Below are 20,257 nucleotides of genomic sequence, written 5' to 3'. Positions count from 1 at the left end.
TAAACTATTTTAGGAAAGTTTTTATCACTTTTATAGAAAATTAAAAAAGTTGTCAAAACTTTAATTTTTTTTTTCTTTAGACAAAATTTAGATACAAAATTAGTTGTAGTTTTAGGTTACAAACATATTCAATATCTTTTTATTGGAGGTGAATTTTGATAAATCCTTAATTGGATTACATCTTCTTTTATATTATTCATACTTGCAAAATTTCTAGAAAATTAAAGATCAATAGTTATGTCATCAATAAATTGTTTAAATTGCAAGTTTTTGTAATTTAAAATTATGCATAATAGTTTACTAACAAATGCTCTTAGGCATTCGTTAACATTTTTCATATTTAAAGGGCTTTCAGCTTTGACTTTTGGAGTTGTAATGGGGTGGGTCAGTTGTTGAAAGTGGCTTAGGGTTGTTTTTTTATTTTTATTTTTTAATTTTTATTTATCATTGTGAATGTCACAATGCAATTTTTTAGTGGCTTAGCTTTTTTATTTTTGGATCAGATCTAGGTTATCAGGATTGAGATCTTTTACGAGATCGGTAAGAAGGTTCAGGGATTGGTTCATAGGAGTGGCATGAGGATCGTTAGATATTATTTTTCGATTAAAAAAGTATATTAAAAAATACATATAATTATAATTCATAATAAATATTAAAAAAAAAACATTGAAAAAGAAGTAAATTTTGACACAAATTAATGAAATTATTAGTAAAAGGCAAAGTACCAAATTACAAATACATAAAGAAAGTTCAAAGTTCAAAAAATTACAACTTACAAATACCAAATTTTAATTTAAACAACTCCAAACATATATAATATTTCACATAAACATCTCAAAAGCAAATAACAATGTCAATACCTAATGTCTCACATAAATAACAAAAAACAAATAACAATATTTCAAACAACACCACAAGCACACTCAATCATCAAGACCAAAGTTTTGGTTATCTTGAATGAGTTATTCAAAGTATGATCGATTATTATAAATAACATTCTTGTCATTGTTAGCGGAATTACAAGAAGAAAAACACCTTTGTTGTCGATGGTTTCTCTCACAGTGGCGTCATTGTCAGATTTTTTAGTTTTTTGGCCCTCACCTTCTACTCTCTAGCAAGGTTTTAAAACCCGAACCGTTCATTGAACCGTAAAAGGGGGAGGTTCAAGGTTTTTAAGGTCGAACTATGATGATGTCATAATTAATTTAATAATTATTTAAATATAAATAAATATATTAAATTTGTAAATATTAATAAAATTTACTAAAAATATCTTAAAAATTGAAACAAAATACATAAAATAGTACATTATAAGGTTAATAAAAAATAGTACAACATATATAAGCATAAAAAGAAAATTTTATAATAATCCTTTAAGAGAAATCATTTCAATTAACTAAAAACGACTTTTAAAATAAATTCATAAATTGCATAGATATTATTCTTAAATAAAAAGTTAATTTAGTAATATTTAATATGTTGAGAAAGATGACATAGAAGTTTAGAACCTATAAATCATGTAAATTTAATATAAATTTAATAATATTGCATATTAGCTCCCAAGAAGAGCACTTGGTTCGTTAGTCATGGCTTCAATCTTGCTTACAAGGTGTGAGAGCTTAGGTTCGGAGATATTAGATTAAATATATGTAGTTATTTATTTATATGTTCATTAAACAAAGCCCATAAACTTTGTTAACGTATTTTTTTTTCTTTTTTGATAATATTTGTTAAAAAAATATTTAAGATTATAAGCCCATGTCTTTTAATATCCTAATCTCTAACTAAAGTATAAGTTCATTAATAAAATATATAATAGACATATATATTTAGATGATGGTCAGTTGTTTTCTTTTTTAAATGTGGCATCATTAAAAAAAAAAAAGTGTAGATGAAAAAGTAAAAAAGTAAAATGAAAAAAAATATAAAGAAGGTTTGAAATTGGAATGACCTTCACGTGTGTGGTTGTGGTTGAAGCACATAAAACGAAAAAGCTTAATGACAAAAAGAAACTGAAGAGGCAAATTGAAAAAGAAACATATAAGAAATAATATGAAATAAGGGGCACTGGGTGAACGAAGAAAGAAGAAAAAGTGGAGGAGCAGATCCGCGAAATGGGCTGAAGAAAAAGAAGAAGAAAGGGCATCTGGTCTGGGAAACATGGCAGAAACGTTCTAATGATAGAGGCAGTGACATGAGCACAACAAGCAGGTAAGTCACCGATAGTTTCAGATCTGAAACTTGAGTTTTTTCTGTTTCGGTCCGGTACTAATATTTCGGCTGAAATCCGATATAGACTTCGGTATGGCTGAAACGACCGGTTGAATTGGCCTACGGTTCGTCCGGTTTTCCCAGTTGAACCCCGGTTTGTCTGGTTCTCTTAGAACTCATGTATACCCGGTTCTCAATGCTTAAAAAATTGGATTTCAGTCTGGTTTTTGGTTTTCTCGATCGGATCGTCCGGTTCGGGCTGGGTTTCAAAACCTTGCTTTCTAGTAGTATAGTCTCTTCTTTTCTCTTCTATCTTCAATGATTTTATTTAATAGGTTAAGGTGACAACTGACGTGAGCCTTAGTGTTTTATTTTTTGTTTTAATAAATTTGGGTTGAAGCAATTGTGCCCATTTGTTTTATTAAAATTTTTTATTAGTTTGGGGCCTTTGGGCTACATTTGGAGGCCCGAAATAAGCAAAACTTTTTTTTTTTTGAATTTTCCTTTATAGCACATGATCTTTAGTATTGCTATGAGATCGGGATCCCACACAAATTTCACATTAGTAGAGATCCTAGTGCGATTCAAAAAGTTCTAGGAATGTAGGATCTTAGGATCTTAATTCAGATCGGTATATTGATAACCATGTATGTGAGTACCTTTTGTTTCACATGTTTTAGAAAATAAAATCTCCAAGTTAATTCATTATTTGATTAAATTATACCTGTGGCCCACAAAGTTTTGGGTTGTTTTCATATTGGCCTTTGAGTTTTAAAATGTTTATTTTAGTCCTTCATCTTTTTTTCTATTTGGCCCTTTACATTTCACAATTTTCATTTTCATGAAGGGCCAAACAAAAAAATAAATTAAACATGAATGTCTAATATTAAAACTGAATCAAATATGAAGGACCGAAATGAAAACTTTGAATCGTAAAAAGGTCAATATACAAACAGAATCAATCATAAATGGTTAAAATGAAATTTATTTAAAAATATAAAGCATCGAAATGAAAACAATCCCAAACTTTATGGGCTAAAAGTTTACTTTGCTCTCATTATTTTTACTAGAATGCAAATTTACATGGCATGCAATGCATGTGAAAACATAAACATAATTTTTTTTAGAGATAAATAAACTTGATTAATCACACCATTTATTAAGATTTGTTCAATATCTACTTGTATTGTAATTATAATGTACATTATTCTATATCTAAATTTGTCTTTCACTAATAAGAGATTATTATAATTCTTGAGAGAGAGAGAGAGAGAGAGAGAGATGAAAGAAGCACATCAGTGAAAAAAATTCAAATTAACTTTTTTATAAATTTTATTTAGGCCACCTGATAGTACACGTGACATCTCAAAGTGAGGTTGGAACAATCCAATGTGATTAAAAAAATAAGGCAACTGACTAATGTGACAATGGTATAGTCATATGTAATGTTGGTAGTGTTCAATGTGACATTGGAACCATCTAATGTGATTAAAACTAAGCTTTGGGAAACAGATTAGACATGGGGGTTTTTTTCTCTCCGCTTCCTTTACACAGTAGAATTTGAGTGTCCTTTCTTAGAAGGTGCTTTAGTATCCTGGGAGTAATATTATTATTCCTAGGTCTGTTGGGTTCTTTTTCGGGGTTTTGGGAAACAGATTTGAGTGTGAGTGAGGATGGATGAGTTGGCTCAATCCTAGAATAGGCTTACTCTCTCTGATAGAGAGGGGCTAGGTTGCTGTTTATTGGATGACGAAAAAGTTAAGAAGTTCTCCATTGCTGCAAAATTCTTAACTAGACGAGCCATCAATATGGAGATTATAGCTAAGACTTCCACCCTACTATGGAGAGCTAGAAATGGTTTCAAGATTCAGAGTTTTGGTGACCATAAAATTCTTTTCTCTTTTGACAATAAGGAGGATGTGGATAGAATTTTAGAGGGCGAACCATGGAATTTTGAAAAACATCTGGTGGTGATGAGTCGATATGAAAATGAAGTGCTACTTGAAGATATTCAATTTGTGAAAACTAAGCTTTGGGTTTAGGTGCACGAAATTCCATTCAAATATATGAATATTGAGGCAGCAAAGAAAATTTGTAGTATGTTGGGAGAGGTTTTAGCGCCAAAGGATCCAAAACTATATGATGGGGGCCATTTTATTCGTTTGCAGGTCTCCATCGATTTATCTTTACTGTTGTGCAGTGGGAGATTAATATCTGTTGGTGAAGGAGGAAAGCAGGTGTGGATTTCATTCAAGTATGCAAGGTTGCCAAATTTATGTTACTAGTGTGGGCGACTTACTCATGATGATAGAGATTGTGAGTTGTGGATTGATAGCGAGGGCACATTTAAAGTATAGTAAAGTGGGTTAGGACCACAATTGAGGGCACCCCCCTTCATTGCAACAAGGAAAAATGCAATTCTTGTCCCCAGTTACCATGCAGCGAAGAAGAAGGTGAGTTCAAGTTCGTCGGCTGATCGTGATCCTGGTCAATTTTTAGGTTTAGGCCGAGAGAGGATGCCGAAGCAGTCATAAGGTGTAAATGGCAGACAGAGATGATAGCATTGATGATGAAATTATTTCCTCATTAATTTGCAATAAGGGGGACGAAAATAAAAAGGAAGATACGGCTATAAAAGTCAGAATGAATGAGGGAATTACAATGGAATTGAAGACTCCTAATGTAACTAAATCTGACATGGGAACAAATAATGAGGAGTTAAGTTTGGCAAAGGAATTTGGGGCAACTACACTTCAAGGGCTGGGAGAGAAATCAGCTAAAAGCCCTAGCTCATATGCCACTTTAAGTTATTCTCCCAAACTTAAAAAATCACATGACACTTAAGTAGCTAGGGCTCTCCACACGGTTTCAACTTGTGTAGCCCCTACCTAAAAACATAGAGAAAGAAACAATACAAGTGACAAAGTTGAAACCTCCAAGTCCCTAGGAAAAAAAGAGCAGCAAATACAGAGGCAGAGCAATCCAATTTGAAAGCAAAAAGATTTCAGGCGACCTTCAGGGATGAAATCACACCTTCAGTAATGGCGGGAGCTAATGTTCAGCCTTGCTAAGAGCAATGAGTTGTTTAGCTTGGAACTGTCGTGGGCTTGGGAACCTACATACCAGGAAGGAGCTTGTTGAAATCGTACGGGCAAAAGATCCCGCTGTAGTGTTTTTAGCCGAGACACTTACAGACGATGCAAGGCTAGAATTTGTTCAAAGTAGTATTGGTTTTGATCATAGATGGGTGGTACCAAGGGTGGGAAGGAGTGGAGGATTGGTTCTTTATTGGAAAGATTCTGTAAATTTAAAGGTGGAGGGTTCTGATAGATACTATATTAATGCCGTGATTGATAAAAATTCAAAGAATGAATGGAGATTAACCGAGTTTTATGGTGAACCCGATACAACTAGAAGACATGAAGCTTGGAGTTAGCTAAGGAATTTAAACTCTCAACCGGAGAAGCCTTGGCTTTGCTTTAGGGACTTTAACGAAATTGTTAGACAAGATGAGAAACTTGGGGGTGTAAGAAGACCCCATTGTCAAATGCAACAATTTAGGGAGGTGATCGATAAGTGTGGATTCATGGACTTGGGGTTTGAGGGCTCGAAGTTTACTTGGAGCAAGCACTTTGAGGATGGAAGATCAATTTGGGAGAGGTTAGATAGGTGTTTGGTCACAAATAGCTGGTTCATGAGGTTTGCAAGTTCAAGAGTTTTCCACTTAACTTGTATGTCATCGGATCACGTACCAATTCTCATCTCACTCTCAGGTTTGATTCCATCGGTTCGGAAAAAATTATTTCGTTTCGAACAAGACTTTCAAATTCAAGTTGTGAGGAAGTGGTGTTCTCGGCTTGGGGTAGTGGGAGTAGGCTCGGTGATGGAGATATTTTGAGGAAAGTGGAGAGGTGTGGGAAAGATTTGAGGCATTGGGAGAAAAATGTTTTCGGTAATGTAAGAATGGAGTTAAATAGGTTAAAGAAGGTTTTAGCCAAAGAGGAAAGGACTGCAATGATTAGTGGGAACAATTTCCAGGTTAGACAAATCAAGAAAGACATTGAGGTTTTACAAGAGAGAGAAGCAACTATGTGGGCTCAACGTTCTAGAGTACTATGGGCTAACTAAGGGGATAAAAATTCAAAGTATTTTCATTGTTGTGCAACAAAGAGATTCCGGAAAAACACTTTCGAAGGAATTAGAGATGAGGAAGGGGTATGGAAAACTACTCAAGAAGATGTTGGTAAAGTCATGGTAAATTACTACAAGTCACTATTTACTTCAACAGAGGGTAGTGTTTCCATTAGCATGCTTGATTGTGTGCCTACAGTGATTGATTAAGAGATGAATGCAGCCCTATGTCAGGAGTTTGAGGCGTGTGAAGTCATTAGTGCCCTCCAACAAATGGCTCCCCTTAAAGTTCCTGGACCTGATGGTATGCTGTTGCTCTTTTATCAACATTTTTGGAGCACGATTAATCATGATGTAACTTCATCCATATTGTCTTGGTTGAATTCAGGTACCATACCATCTCCCTTAAATCATACGTATATTACTCTTGTGCCGAAAATAAATTCTCCTGAATATGCTCATCAATTTCGCCCCATCAGCCTTTGTAATGTACTTTACAAAATATACTCCAAAGTCCCCGCAAATCGCCTAAAAAAAAAAAAAAACTTTCATCCATTATCACAGAACACCGATTAGCCTTCACTAAAGAAAGATTAATTGCGGATAACATTTTGGTGGCTTTTGAAACCTTGCATCGTATGAATAAGTATAAGGGGGGCTCATATGGGTATATGACACTAAAACTAGATATATGTAAGACTTATGACCGGGTGGAGTGGTATTATTTAGAGGGTATAATGAGGAAGATGGGTTTTAGGGAGAGGTGGATAAATCTTGTGATGGGTTGTGTGAAAACAGTTTCATATTCTGTTTTGGTGAATAGAGAACCATGTGGGATGATTTTTCCTACTGGGGGATTAGGCAAGGAAACCCACTTTCCCCTTTCCTATTCCTTCTTTGTAGGGAAGGGCTGAATGGTTTGATTAAAAATGTTGAATTACAAGGAGATATCCATAGTCTTATTTTTTGCAGGTCTACTATGGAGGAGTGTGACAAGTGTTGGACCTACTAAACAAGTATGAGGAAGCCTCGGGGAAAAAAGTAAATAGAAGCAAGACCTTGTTGTTCTTTAGCAACTCGGTACCGGAAAAAGTCAAGCACGGAATAAAGGTGAAATTGGGGGTGTTGGAAATTATGCACTATGAGAAATACCTTGGGTTGCCCTCTCTAGTTGGTAAAAGGAAAAAAGAGAGTTTCAATTTTATTAAGGAAACGGTGAGGAGGAAACTTCAAGGGTGGGAAGCAAAATTACTCTACCAAGTTGGAAGGGAAGTGCTCTTAAAGGGAGTTATCCAAGCTATCCCTACTTACACAATGGGATGCTTTAAATTGCCGGTAAGTTTGTGCAATTAGATTGAGCCCCTTATTAAGAATTTTTTGTGGGGACAATGGGGTGACTAAAGAAAGATTCATTGGGTTAAATGGGAGGAGATGACAAAATCAAAAACCATTGGTGGTATGGGTTTTCGTGATCTTGCCATGTTCAATGACTCTCTTTTGGCAAAGCAGGCTTGGCGGCTCCTGCATAATAAGTCCTCACTCTTCTACAAGGTATTTAAAGCTCGCTTCTTCCCTAATTCTTCAATAATGGAGGCTGCTGATTCAAGGTTGGGTTCCTATGCTCGGAAGAGCATCCTTAGGGGAAGAGATATTATTAAAAGGGGGGCAATTTGGAGGATTGGAAGTGGGGAAAAAAATTAATATATGGCAGCAGCGTTGGTTGCCAAGAAAACACCCTCCAAGGCAGCCAACTTATCCATTGGAGAGTTTTGAAAATTATACAGTGGATTCGCTCATAGACCCAAACACAAGAACATGGAATGAGGAGCTGATTGATGGTTTATTTGTGGAAGAGGATGCTGAATTGATCAAGAAGATTCCTCTTAGCCGAGCTACAACTGAGGACACCTTGTATTGGCCATACTCCACATCGGGTCACTACACATGCAAGTCCGGTTATATGTTCCTTAAACAATAATCAGAGATGGAAGCAAGCCAACAAGCCCCACCAAATTCATGATAAACAGGTATGGAAAAAGATATGGCAGCTGCAAGTTCCTCCAAAAATTAAAAATTTCCTTTGGCGATTGTACGGTGCAAAACTGCAAGTGCGCAGTATCGTAGTTTTATAGTAAAGTGATGAAAAGAGTATCGTCCTCAGGGATTGGTAACTTACTTTTGACAAATACCAAAATTATTCTAATCTTGATTTTATCTAGAGAAGTCACTAAGGTTTTAGTAATTGGAATTCAAAATAAAATCAATTTAAATAAAAGATACGCAGAGGAAAAAAAAAGATGTTGCTTGAAAATCAACTTAATGAGAAAGAAACTTCTAGGAAATCGATTTCACCTAATCTCTCACTATGCTTTACTTATCTAGCTAATTTAATTTAATTTTCTCTGTTTGTTAGCAATCTCCAAACTCATCCAACAGCCTCTTTCGATAGTCAATTGGAAACATTCTTGTTCATTATTTTACCCAAGAGTATGCAATTTAATAAAGCAAGAAAGCATTAAGACCAACGATTTTAATACTACATAGGTTCATACAAGTCTTTCGATCTCTATATTTACCTATGCTGAAATATTCAAGATCTATCTTATAATCCCCTCTTTCGACAGCAAATCACAAGATTAAAATCATCTAATTAATGGCCAGTTAATTAGAAGCAATAAGCTTAGAATAAATCAGACAAACATGAAGAGAATTTGTTCAAATTAACATAGAAAAGCAAGCATAGTTCGAAACTAGATTACATCGCTTTCCTAGAATAAAGAAAGTTTAGTTAATGCTAAAAATTAAATCCAACACAAACGAGTTCACCATAATTTTTTCTGAGAAGATTGGAAAGAAAATAAATGCTGAAAAATTCTCTGTTCCAGCCCCCTCTTTCTTTCTGCTTCAGCACCTTTTTTTCTCTTCTTGCTTCAGCAGCTGACCTCTTTTTGCTTCAGCGGCTGTCCCTTTTTTTTTCCAGCGTTCCTCCTTGATTTTTCTTTTTTTTTGCCCTATGTTTTTAAAGTCCAGCCCTTTACTTGTTGCAGCCTAACACAGCCCAAAAAGCCCAAACGTTTTTCAGTTTTTCAGCCCAAACGTTTTTCAGCTTCAGTTCAGCCACTCTTTCTTCTTCTTCTTTTCTGTTGCAGCCCAAAAATATTACATTCAGCCCAAAACGTTTTTAATTTTTCTTCAACCCAAAATACTTTTTCAGTTCAGCCCAAAAATCTCTGTTCAACTTCAACGCCTCCTTCTTTTTGTTTCTTTTCTTCTTGCCTTTCTTTTCTGCCTTTAGCCACATCATATTGCCCTTTTTCAGCCCAAGTGTTCAGCTCAAAACCTTTTTCAGCTGCTTCATGTCTCTTTATTTGAGTAAATCTTCATTTTCTTCAAATCTGAAATAAAATTTAAATAACAATAATGAAGTCTAAAATCAACAAAAAAAAAAAATAAAATTAGACTAAAGTTTAAAGTTGAGGAGTGATAAATTACACTCAATTATGCAAGTCATCAGCGATCGTGTCGTAATGTTCTTCCGACAAAACAGGCGCTGATGAAGAGGAAAGTTACAGTTGACCTGATCTGTGAGAGGTGTCTTTCTGCTGTGGAGGAGTCCATGCATGCTATCTGGTCTTGTCTGGAGTTGGGAGAGGTTTAGGGTGTGGGCAAAGAATGGTGTTTCAGGTCTGAGGTGGAGTTTATAGATGTGAAGGAGCTTCTGTCATGGCTGATTGTAGAAGGAAAGTCACTTGAGCTATTTGCTTATACGGCTTGGATGGTGTGGAATCAAAGAAACAAAGTTCATGTGAACCAACAAGCTATTCCGCTCCATCAAGTGGCTGAACAAGCGAAGCAAAAACTGGTACAATTTAGAGCTGATTGGCAGAATATTGAAGTGCAGGTTACATATAGCAATATTGGAGGCTTAAGATGGACAAGTCCGCAGGATGGTTTGGTGAAAATAAACTTTGACAAAGCTGTTTTTAGTGAATCAAACTAGTCCGGAATTGGAGTGGTAATTCAAGATAATAATGGAGCTGTGTTGGCTTCTTGTTCAGAAAAAATTCATCAAGCTTACAAGCCTGACGAGGTTGAGGCGTTGGTTGCTCTGAAGGTACTGACCTTTGCCCGTGAATTAGGTTTTTGAAGAGCTATTCTTGAAGGAGATTCTCTCGGTTTGATTAAAGCTTTGAAGTCAACAGAGTGTAGCCTATCTCCAACAGGTTTGTTGCTAGACGATGTGAAAAGGGTTGCTAATAGTTTTGAACGATTGTTGTATTCTCATGTTAAGAGAAACGGCAATAGGGTTGCTCTTAGTCTGGTGAAAAATGCATTACGCATACCAGATTTTCAAGTATGGATGGAAGATGTCCCATCGCATATTGTTTCGATTTTAGATGTGGATGTAATTGTTTCAAGTTAATAAAATAAGTCAGCTTTCTTTCTCAAAAAAAAAAAAAAAAAAAAATGGAACCACTGAATGCAACAATGATATGGTCATATGTGATGTAGATACTGCCCAATGTGACTTTGGAATCATTGAATGTGACTAAAAGTTAAGGGAACTACCAAATGTGACAATGGTACGTGGTATATGTGATGTTTGTACTATCCAATGTGACATTAAAGCCATCTAATGTGACTAAAAAAATAAAGGAACCATCAAATGTGACAATGGTATAGTCACATGTGATGTTTGTACTATCTAATATGATGTTGGAACCATCCAATGTAACTAAAAAAATAAGGGAACTACTCAGTGACGGCTCCAAAAAATTATTTTAGGGGGGTCAATTTTAACAACTATTGGTCTTTGTAATTTTTATAATTAATGAAGTTTTTTTTTTTAATATTTATTTTTTTTATATATAGCATTAACCATCAAAAAGAATTCTTTGGAGGGTCTATAGCATTAGACTATTAAGGATTCAACTCAAAAATTTAATAAAAAATAATATGTCTTTACTCCTTACTGTATCATACCCCATTGTCATTTACCTTGTATAAAAAGAAGAAGAAGAAGATTTGTTTACCTTTCTCAAAAGAAAAATATTACTGCTTATATCTTTATTATTAATAATTTGCAAATTAAATTAATGAACTTAACGTAATTTTTTATATAAAATTCATAATAATATAAAATGATTAAATTGGTTATTCAAAAAAATGTCAAATTTGGTATTTTCTGTAAATAAAAAAATATGTAGGGATATTTGTAAGTTATGAAACTTCAAGGAAGCTTTCTTTAAGCCTTAAACTCCACTCCCACCACTTACCCAGGAATATCACATTTATTACTACTATTTTTTATTTCCAAATCTCATAAGCTATCTCACTTTTCAGTTTTCCCTCTCAAAGATTCATGTGTAGACAATGAAGAATAAAATTTCAAACTTAAGTTCCTCTACCTCGCTTGTGAATTTCTGTTATCTTCTACTTCCTCTTCTTGTTTTTCTCCTCTTATCGTGTAGCTATGCATCTTTTAATTTATTGTTCGATTTTCCCATCCTTTTTTTTATTAGTTTTTAGTGTTAGGGTGGTCAAAATTTTATTTTAGAGGGTTCAAAAGAATATATATTTTAAAAATATTATATTTAGTTTTCTCATTTTCTTTAGGTTAGGGGGTTCATTTGAACCCCTTGCCTACGTGGCACCGCCACTGGAACCATTGAATGTAATAGTTAAATGGAAATATGATGTTGGAACTGCCCAATGTGATGTTGGAGCTTGAAACCATCCAGTGTGACCAAAAAAAAAAAAAAAAAAAAAAGGAGAACCATCGAATATGTCAGTAGTACAAATCATGTGTGATGTTTAAGGGACTATAGAAAGTGTGACGTTAAAACAAGCCAATATGATATTTTCGTGACCTGCAATTTAACTAATTAGGAGGGTTAGAATTTCCCTAGAAATTAATAACCATTCTTCAATTTAAAAAATAGTTTAGTTTTTACTGAGAAATAACTGTTTTATCACATAAAAATAAAACGAATTAAAGGAAAAGGAATAGATATATCATATTACATTCCATAAAAGAAAAAGAAAAAAAGAAGAGTATATCATATTACAACATAATAAACTTGTCCAAAAAGTTGATTGTGTTTCACTACGGAAAGACCGTATCTTTGGTCACAATAAGCTTTACCCAGTTACACTTTCTTTCAGTATTGAGGTGAGAGACTCTGAGACGCAAAGACTAGACACCTACAAATACCATCTTTGTTGTTGTGGCTTGATGAGGGTGAAACTGTAGCAGTAATGCTTACCCTTGTGAAAGTACAAAGTGACGCTCCAAATAAACCTGTCGGGATCCATTGGCAAGTGATGACGTTAAGAGGTCTACGAAGCACACCTCATAGCCGACGGGAGGACTTTAGGCCACAAAGATGGGTAGCTGACACCAGTAAAGCTGAAGGGAGTAGGCGAAGCTAACGACCCTGAGCCTTGCTTGGTCTCCATGTTAGCATATATAAGGAAATATTTTGCACTTTACATTTAGTGCAAATCAAGAGGACTCCTACAAGGAAAGGGTTTCACAAAATACGCTTGTAGAGACTCCTATAAGGAAAAGACTTCTAGCTCAAGGAAAAGATGTCAATCCTCTACTACTATAAAAACCCAAGACCCTCGCAAAACAAGGTACGCATAATTCATCCTAGCTCTGGCACTCTAGAGTTGTGAGAAGTTCTAACTTGACCTTCGGAGGGTATTTGGCCAGCACTACATCGATGCTCTCTATTAGGTCTTCTCTTTTGTTGTGCAGGTATTGTTTTGAGCACATGAGGCCGTGTGACTTATTGTTGATTTTTTGGCATCATTAGTTGGCGCCGTTTGTGGGAAACTTTAGAAACTTGTAAGCCATACTATCGCTTCCCGGACAAAGAGTTGCATAGTACTTACTCGCTTGATGGCGACCACCAACAACGTTCAGGGAGACGAGCCGTGACCTACTGCCTTGGAGAGGCAGGTCCAAACCCTCATAGCAGCAGTGGGACGTCTCACCAAACAGAATCAGGACCTAGAAGAACAGCTACGGCAGAAGAACGCAGCGATGGGTACCCAAGAGGAAGAACAAGAAGGTATCAATGCTGAGAGAAGAGACTGAGAGGGGTCGGAAGGTAGTAACCCCTCAAGCAGGCCGGAGTGACAAGACATGAGCCGTTTATCCGTCATTGGTACGCCTCCACCCCACATCGTCGCAGAGATGCAGATGATGAAAGAACAGATGAATTTTATGATGAACGTCCTCAAAGGACGGGTGTCCAACGACCTTGATGATCTGGTGCATTGAACCGATTCGCCGTTCACCACGTCTGTCAATTCCTTCCCCCTACCGCAGAAGTTTCGCATGTCGTAGATAAAAAGCTACGATGGAGCCAAGGACCCTTTAGATCACCTAGAGACTTTCAAGACCTTGATGCACTTTCAAGAAGTAGACGAGAATATGTGTAGGGCCTTCCCTACAATGGTAAAGGGTCCTGTGAGAATTTGGTTTGGTCGATTAACACCTAACTCCATCAGTACTTTCAAGGAGCTAAGTGTCTAGTTCACTTTGCACTTCATTGGGGGGCATAGGTATAAGAAGTCTATTGCATGCTTAATGAGCATCAGGCAGCGAGAGGACGAGACACTGAGATCCTACATAGCCTGTTTTAACAAAGAAGCTCTCTTGATTGATGAGGCCGACGACAAGATATTTGTAGTAGCCTTTACAAACGAGTTGCGGAAGGGTAAGTTTCTGTTCTCTTTATACAAGAACGACCTGAAAACCATGTTAGATGTACTTTACAGGGCCACAAAGTACTTGAATGTTGAAGATGCGCTGTTGGCTCGCGAGGAAATGCGGAAGAAGAGGGAGAGACAGAAAGACATGCGGTAGGATAAAGGACGGAAGATGGCAAGAATGGGAGAACGAAGGGATGACAGGCGCTCTAAGCCCCCGAGGAGTAGGTTCACGAGCTTCACTCCATTGACTACCCCGATCGATTAGGTCCTAATGCAAAATAAGGATGAAGGGGCTCTATCCTTTCTCAGAAAGCTGAAGGGAGATCCCAATAAGCAATTTAGAGACAAATATTGCCGCTTCCACTATGACCACGGTCATGACACAGCCAATTGTTACGACTTGAAACAACAGATCGAAGCCCTCATCAGATAAGCGAAATTATAGAAGTTCGTCAGTAGGGAGAGAACGGATCCACCTCCCCAAGAGTAGGCCCCTCGATGGGATAATGAGCATCCCAAACCACCCATAGGAGATATAAGAATGATCATAGGGGGCACTACAACTACGAGGTCATCCAAAAAAGCTCGTAAGACTTACCTCAGGATGGTTCAGAATGTCCAGCTAATGGGTTCCATGCCTAAGATGGCGCGGATAGACAACTCCATCATCGGGTTCTCAAAAGAAGATGCCTGACGTCTTCACCACCTGTATGACGATGCACTTGTCGTTAACATACGAGTAGGGGATTATAACATGTATTGGGTGTTGGTCGACAATGGTAGCTTGGCAGACATCCTATACTATCCAGCATTCCAGCAGATGAGGATTAACAGAGAGCAATTGATTTCGACGAATGCTTTGCTCATTGGTTTCAGAGGAACAAGGTTATTCCTTCTGGGCACGGTCACATTGTCAGTAACGGTAGGCGACTACCCTCAGCAGATCACTAAGAACGTAACATTCCTCATGGTCGACTGCTTGTCTACATACAATGCCATTCTTAGACGACCCACCCTCAATTCATGGAAGGCTATAACCTCAACCTACCACCTAATGATCAAATTCCCTACCGACTACGGAATAGGAGAGCTACGTAGAAATCAAGTGGCTGCACGTGAATGTTATGTAGCCATGATGGAAATGGATGATCACCTCCAGGCAATGAATATAGAAGAACACTGGACAATGATAGAGCCCTTTAAGAGGCTTAAGGAGATACTTCTTAATAACTCCAAGCCTGGCCAAACGACCAAAATTGGAACCCTCGCTAGCCTAACGGTTCGCCAAGCGCTTATGACTTTTCTTAGAGATAATCGGGATGTATTTGCCTGGAGCCATGAAGACATGCTAGGAATAGACCATTCGGTTATGGTACATAGGCTGAATGTGTCGCCCTCCTTTTCACCCATCCGTTAGAAGAAGCGAGTGTTCACCCCAGAGCAAGATCAAGCCATAGTGGAAGAGGTTCGCAAGCTACAAGAAGCGAACTTCATTAGGGAGGTTTATTACCCCGACTGGCTGGCAAAGGTAGTAATGGTTAAGAAAGCTAGCGGAAAGTGGAGGATATGCGTAGATTTCACCGACCTAAAAAAAGCATGCTCCAAAGATAGCTACCCCCTCTCGTGGGTTGATGTTCTAGTTGACTCTACAGCTCAGCACCAGTTGTTAAGTTTCATGGACGCCTTCTCGGGTTACAATAAAATCCGAATGCATGAAGCAGACCAAAAGAAATTTTTTTTTTTTTTTTTTGTGACTAGCCAAGGCCTCTTCTATTATAAAGTAATGCCATTTGGCCTCAAGAATGCAGGCGCGACGTATCAGAGGCTCATGAACAAGATGTTCGCACAGTAGATTAGGAGAAATGTCCAAGTCTATGTTGATGACATGTTGGTGAAAAGCCGAAGGGAAGAAGATCACTTGGAAGACCTTAGGGAAACGTTTGACACCCTTCGCTCCTACAAAATGAAGCACAATCTAGGCAAGTGCGCCTTCGGAGTAATGACAGGAAAGTTCTTAGGATTCATGGTGTCTCAGAGAGGTATTGAGACCAACCCAGACAAAATCCAGGCCATAATGGAGATGACACCCCCAAGAAATGTGAAAGAAGTGCAAAGCCTCAACCGCAAAATAGCAGCGCTAAACAGGTTCGTGTTGTGGCAACAGACAAATGTCTACCCTTTTTCCGCACGTTGAAGAAGTCCTTCGAGTGGACTGAGGAGTGCCAACAGTCATTCGAAGACTTAAAGGTTTACCTCTCTTCCCACCACTGCTAAGTCCTTTACAACTCGAGGAAGAGCTTTTCTCTACCTAGCTGTCTCCCTTACGGCAGTCAGCACGACCTTGGTCAGAGAAGAAGACAAGGTTCAGAAGCCCGTGTACTACGCCAGCCGGGCGCTTCGCGGTGTAGAAGAAAGGTACCCACTCATGGAGAAACTCGCCTTCACTTTAGTTACGACAGCCTGCAAATTCAAACCATACTTTCAAGTCCATACAGTGATTGTCTTGACCGACAAGCCCTTACGACGGGTAATGAGTAATCCTGAAGCTGCTAGTCGATTGCCGCTATGGGTAATAGAGTTGAGTGAGTTTGACATCCAATACCACCTGCGTACCACTATCAAGGTACAGGTCATTGCTAACTTCATAACGGAGTTCACCAACGGCGAAGACAAAGGGGCAGATAAGTATCCTTAGTGGAGTATACATACAGACGGGTTGTCCAACAAGCAGACTGGGGGTGTAGGTGTTGTGCTCCTTTCTCCTAAAGGAGACAAGATTGAATGTATGATCCGCCTCGATTTCTCTACCACCAACAATGAAGCGGAGTACGAAACTTTAGTGGTAGGACTTGACCTTGCCAAAGCGGCAGGAGCTGCAATTGTAGTTCTTTATTGCGACTTTCAGGTTGTCACCAACCAAGTAAACAGGGATTATGAATGCAAGGTCGAAAAAATGAAGAAATACTTGGAGCAAGTAAGAAGAAGGGTAGATGACCTAAAGGACAAAATCATCCAAATTCCCAGAGGAGAGAATGAACAAGCCGACCACCTTGCCAAAGCCGCTTCAGTAGAATATATGATTGCCCTTGATAATGTACTCTCTTTTATTCAGCTTTCTCCACTAATAGATTCGAACGATGTGCAGGAGATAGGTTCTGAAAGCAACTGGACCACACCGTTAGCCTCATACTTAAATAATGGTGCCTTACCAGACGAAAAGGAGGTTGCGAGGAAGCTGAAGGTACAAGTAGCGTGATTCGTCTTAATAAAGGATGTCTTGTACAAGAGAGGCTTCTCCCGCCCATACTTAAGGTGCTTGGATCCTGAAGAAGCGGACTACGTCATGAGAGAGGTACACGAAGGGATTTGCAGAAACCATTCGGGGTCGAGGTTGTTGGTGCACAAACTAGTGCGAGCAGGATACTACTGGCCCACCATGCAGAAGGACACCCAGACTTATGTTAAAACTTGCGACAAACGTCAAAAGTTCAGCAATATCATCAGACAGCTGTCCGAAGAGTTGACCCCAATGACAGCCCCATGGCCGTTGGCCATTATTACGGAGAAGAACGTGTGAAGTTTCATCTGGAAAAACATCGTATGCAGGTTTGGGATCCCTAGAGTCTTAGTCTCAGACAACGAGAAACAATTCAACAATGATGCCTTCCGAGATTTTTGTTCGCAGTTGGGGATCTAGAATCACTACTCCTCCCCTGCCCACCCTCAAGCTAATGGGCAGGTCGAAATCACCAACCAATTCTTGTTCAAAATTATCAAGACTCAGCTTGAGGGGGTAAAGGGTATATGGCTTGAAGAGATGCCAAGCATATTATGGGCGTACAGAACAACAGCAAGGACGCCTACATGAGAGACTCAATTTCGGTTAACATATGGGAGCGAAGTAGTCATTCCAGCCGAAGTCGAACTCACAAGCTACAGGGTGGACAATCATGATGAAAGAAAAAATGACAAGGCTATACGTCTATAGCTTGATCTAGTTGACGAAGTCAGGGTGACAGCTGAACAGAGACTCGCACAGTACTAGGACAGCATGGCTAAGCACTACAACTCCCGGGTTTGACACAGAGACTTTCTGGTCGGAGATCTCATTTTACGGAAGGTCATGGGTGCTGCTAAATACTCTACCCAAGGGAAGCTCGGCCCTAATTGGGAAGGATCCTGCCAAATCACATCATGATAGAGGAAGGGCACCTACCACCTGGAGACACTAGACGGATGGAAACTGCAGCATCCATGGAACGCCGAGCACCTACGGAAGTACTACCAGTAGAGATGAAGGCATGAAGAACAACACCCTTTTATTTCTAGTTTACCTTAGTTAATTTCAGTTATACTCAGTTTTTCCATTTACTTAAGTTTTTGCTACAATACTTTCTTTAAGTCCAAAAGGGCAAGTCCTTTTCTTCAAAAGAACTACTTTTTCTATGAATGCATGATTTATCATAATAAGAGGAGCTTATTCAGAGTATGGATAAGGTGTCTATCTACAAAAACCATTAAGTCCATAAAGCGGACGACCTTATTAAGTGGGCGAATTCATTATTAATGTCCATCAAGTAGACGACTTTATTATTCAGCCCATAAAATGAGCAACCTCATCCCAAGAGGATTAAACATTTTTGAAGTCCATAGAATGGACAAGTATGAAGTCCACAAAGTGGACGGGCTCATAAAGCAGACGACTTTATTGTTCATAAAATGGACGACCTTATCTCCAAAAGATTGAATATAAAGTAGACAAGTTTATAAGGTCCACAAATTAAACAAGTTTACTGATAAGATCACTAAGTGGATGAGTTCGTTATTAATGTCCATAAAGTGGACGTGTTTGTAAAGTCCACAAAATGGACGAGTGTGTCCACAACGTAGACAATCTTATCAAGTCCTTAAAGTGGACGACTTTATTAAGTCCACAAGGTGGGCGACCTCATCTCGAAAGAATAAAGAATTATAGAGCCCATAGAATGGACAAGTGTGTTAAGTAATAACCACAAAATGGGCAACTGTGCTGTCCCCAAAGTGAACGAGTCTATAAAGTCAATGAATTATCCACCAAAGGATACGATTTATTAAAAGGTCCACAAGACGACGGTTCCAATATAAGTGGATTATTCAAATAAGTAGATTCCAAGTAAAAAAGATCAACGTACCCACGAGATAAACATCTCAAAGGGTGACAAGTTTAGTACAGGACAAGTTCGTCCTAGTTTACCATAAACAAGCATATCACATAAGCATGAAAAATAAAGATATAAGTATCAACTAGTAGAAAACTAGACGATGTTAAAGACGATGGATACAAAATATCATAAACATGAGTAAAGTGTTTACAAGCAAAAGCCCAAAAACAAAGGGGCATTTAAACGTTGTTTGCAAATTAAATGAAATATGCAAACTACAAAAATAAGGATAGGACTAAGTAGTAGGAGCATCATTGGAGATCCCGTCATCTTTATCTTGAGCAGGAGGCTTTTCTATGTCTAAGAGCTCGATGGACGGGTTAGAAGTGGAGATGGGAGGATTGGCAGCAGGTTGAGCTAAGACGATGCCATCATCTTTGGGTGGAAGGTCCAACTCAGTGGAGTCGTCACTATCACCAACGATGGTGTCGCCAGCAGGTGTTATCGGTATGGAAGCATCCATAGCAACCCTGGACAGGTCCAAGTCTAGAACAGCAGATTCAACCTGTTTGAGACAGTCTTCAAATCCAGTGCCATAGTATTCAACACAGGAGTCAATAAATGACTGTGATGCCTTGAACTCTTGGACGGCGTCGGCCCCAGCCTTCTCACTTGCTTGTGCAAGGTCGTCAGCTCTCCCTGCAACGTCTCCTTTTGGCAGTTTGCCACTTCCAACTTCTCCCTCGTTTCCTTTAACTCAAGGTTCAGAGTATGAAGGGCTGCCTTGTACTGCTCCTACTGATCCATTAAATTGGTGTTGTGCTTTCTGACCCGGGTGATGATGTCCTCCTTGGCAACACATCGGTCCTGGAGTGCCTTAACATGTACCAAGGCCTGGAAAGGATATGGTCGTCAGCCAACAAACAAGGAAAAGATGAGATAAAGTTAGCCAAAAAGGTAAGCTTACTTGGGTGAGGTCAAAGAGAGCTAACGCCCCCAATTCCTCCGTCCCTAGTTGAGCACAGGGATCTATGTCTGTTGGCTTTATA

This window comes from Quercus lobata, chromosome 3 (assembly GCF_001633185.2).
Source record: "Quercus lobata isolate SW786 chromosome 3, ValleyOak3.0 Primary Assembly, whole genome shotgun sequence".
In the NCBI taxonomy this organism is placed as follows: Eukaryota; Viridiplantae; Streptophyta; class Magnoliopsida; order Fagales; family Fagaceae; genus Quercus; species Quercus lobata.
The sequence above is the reverse complement of the archived record's forward strand: the minus strand, read 5'-3'. Positions refer to the sequence as shown.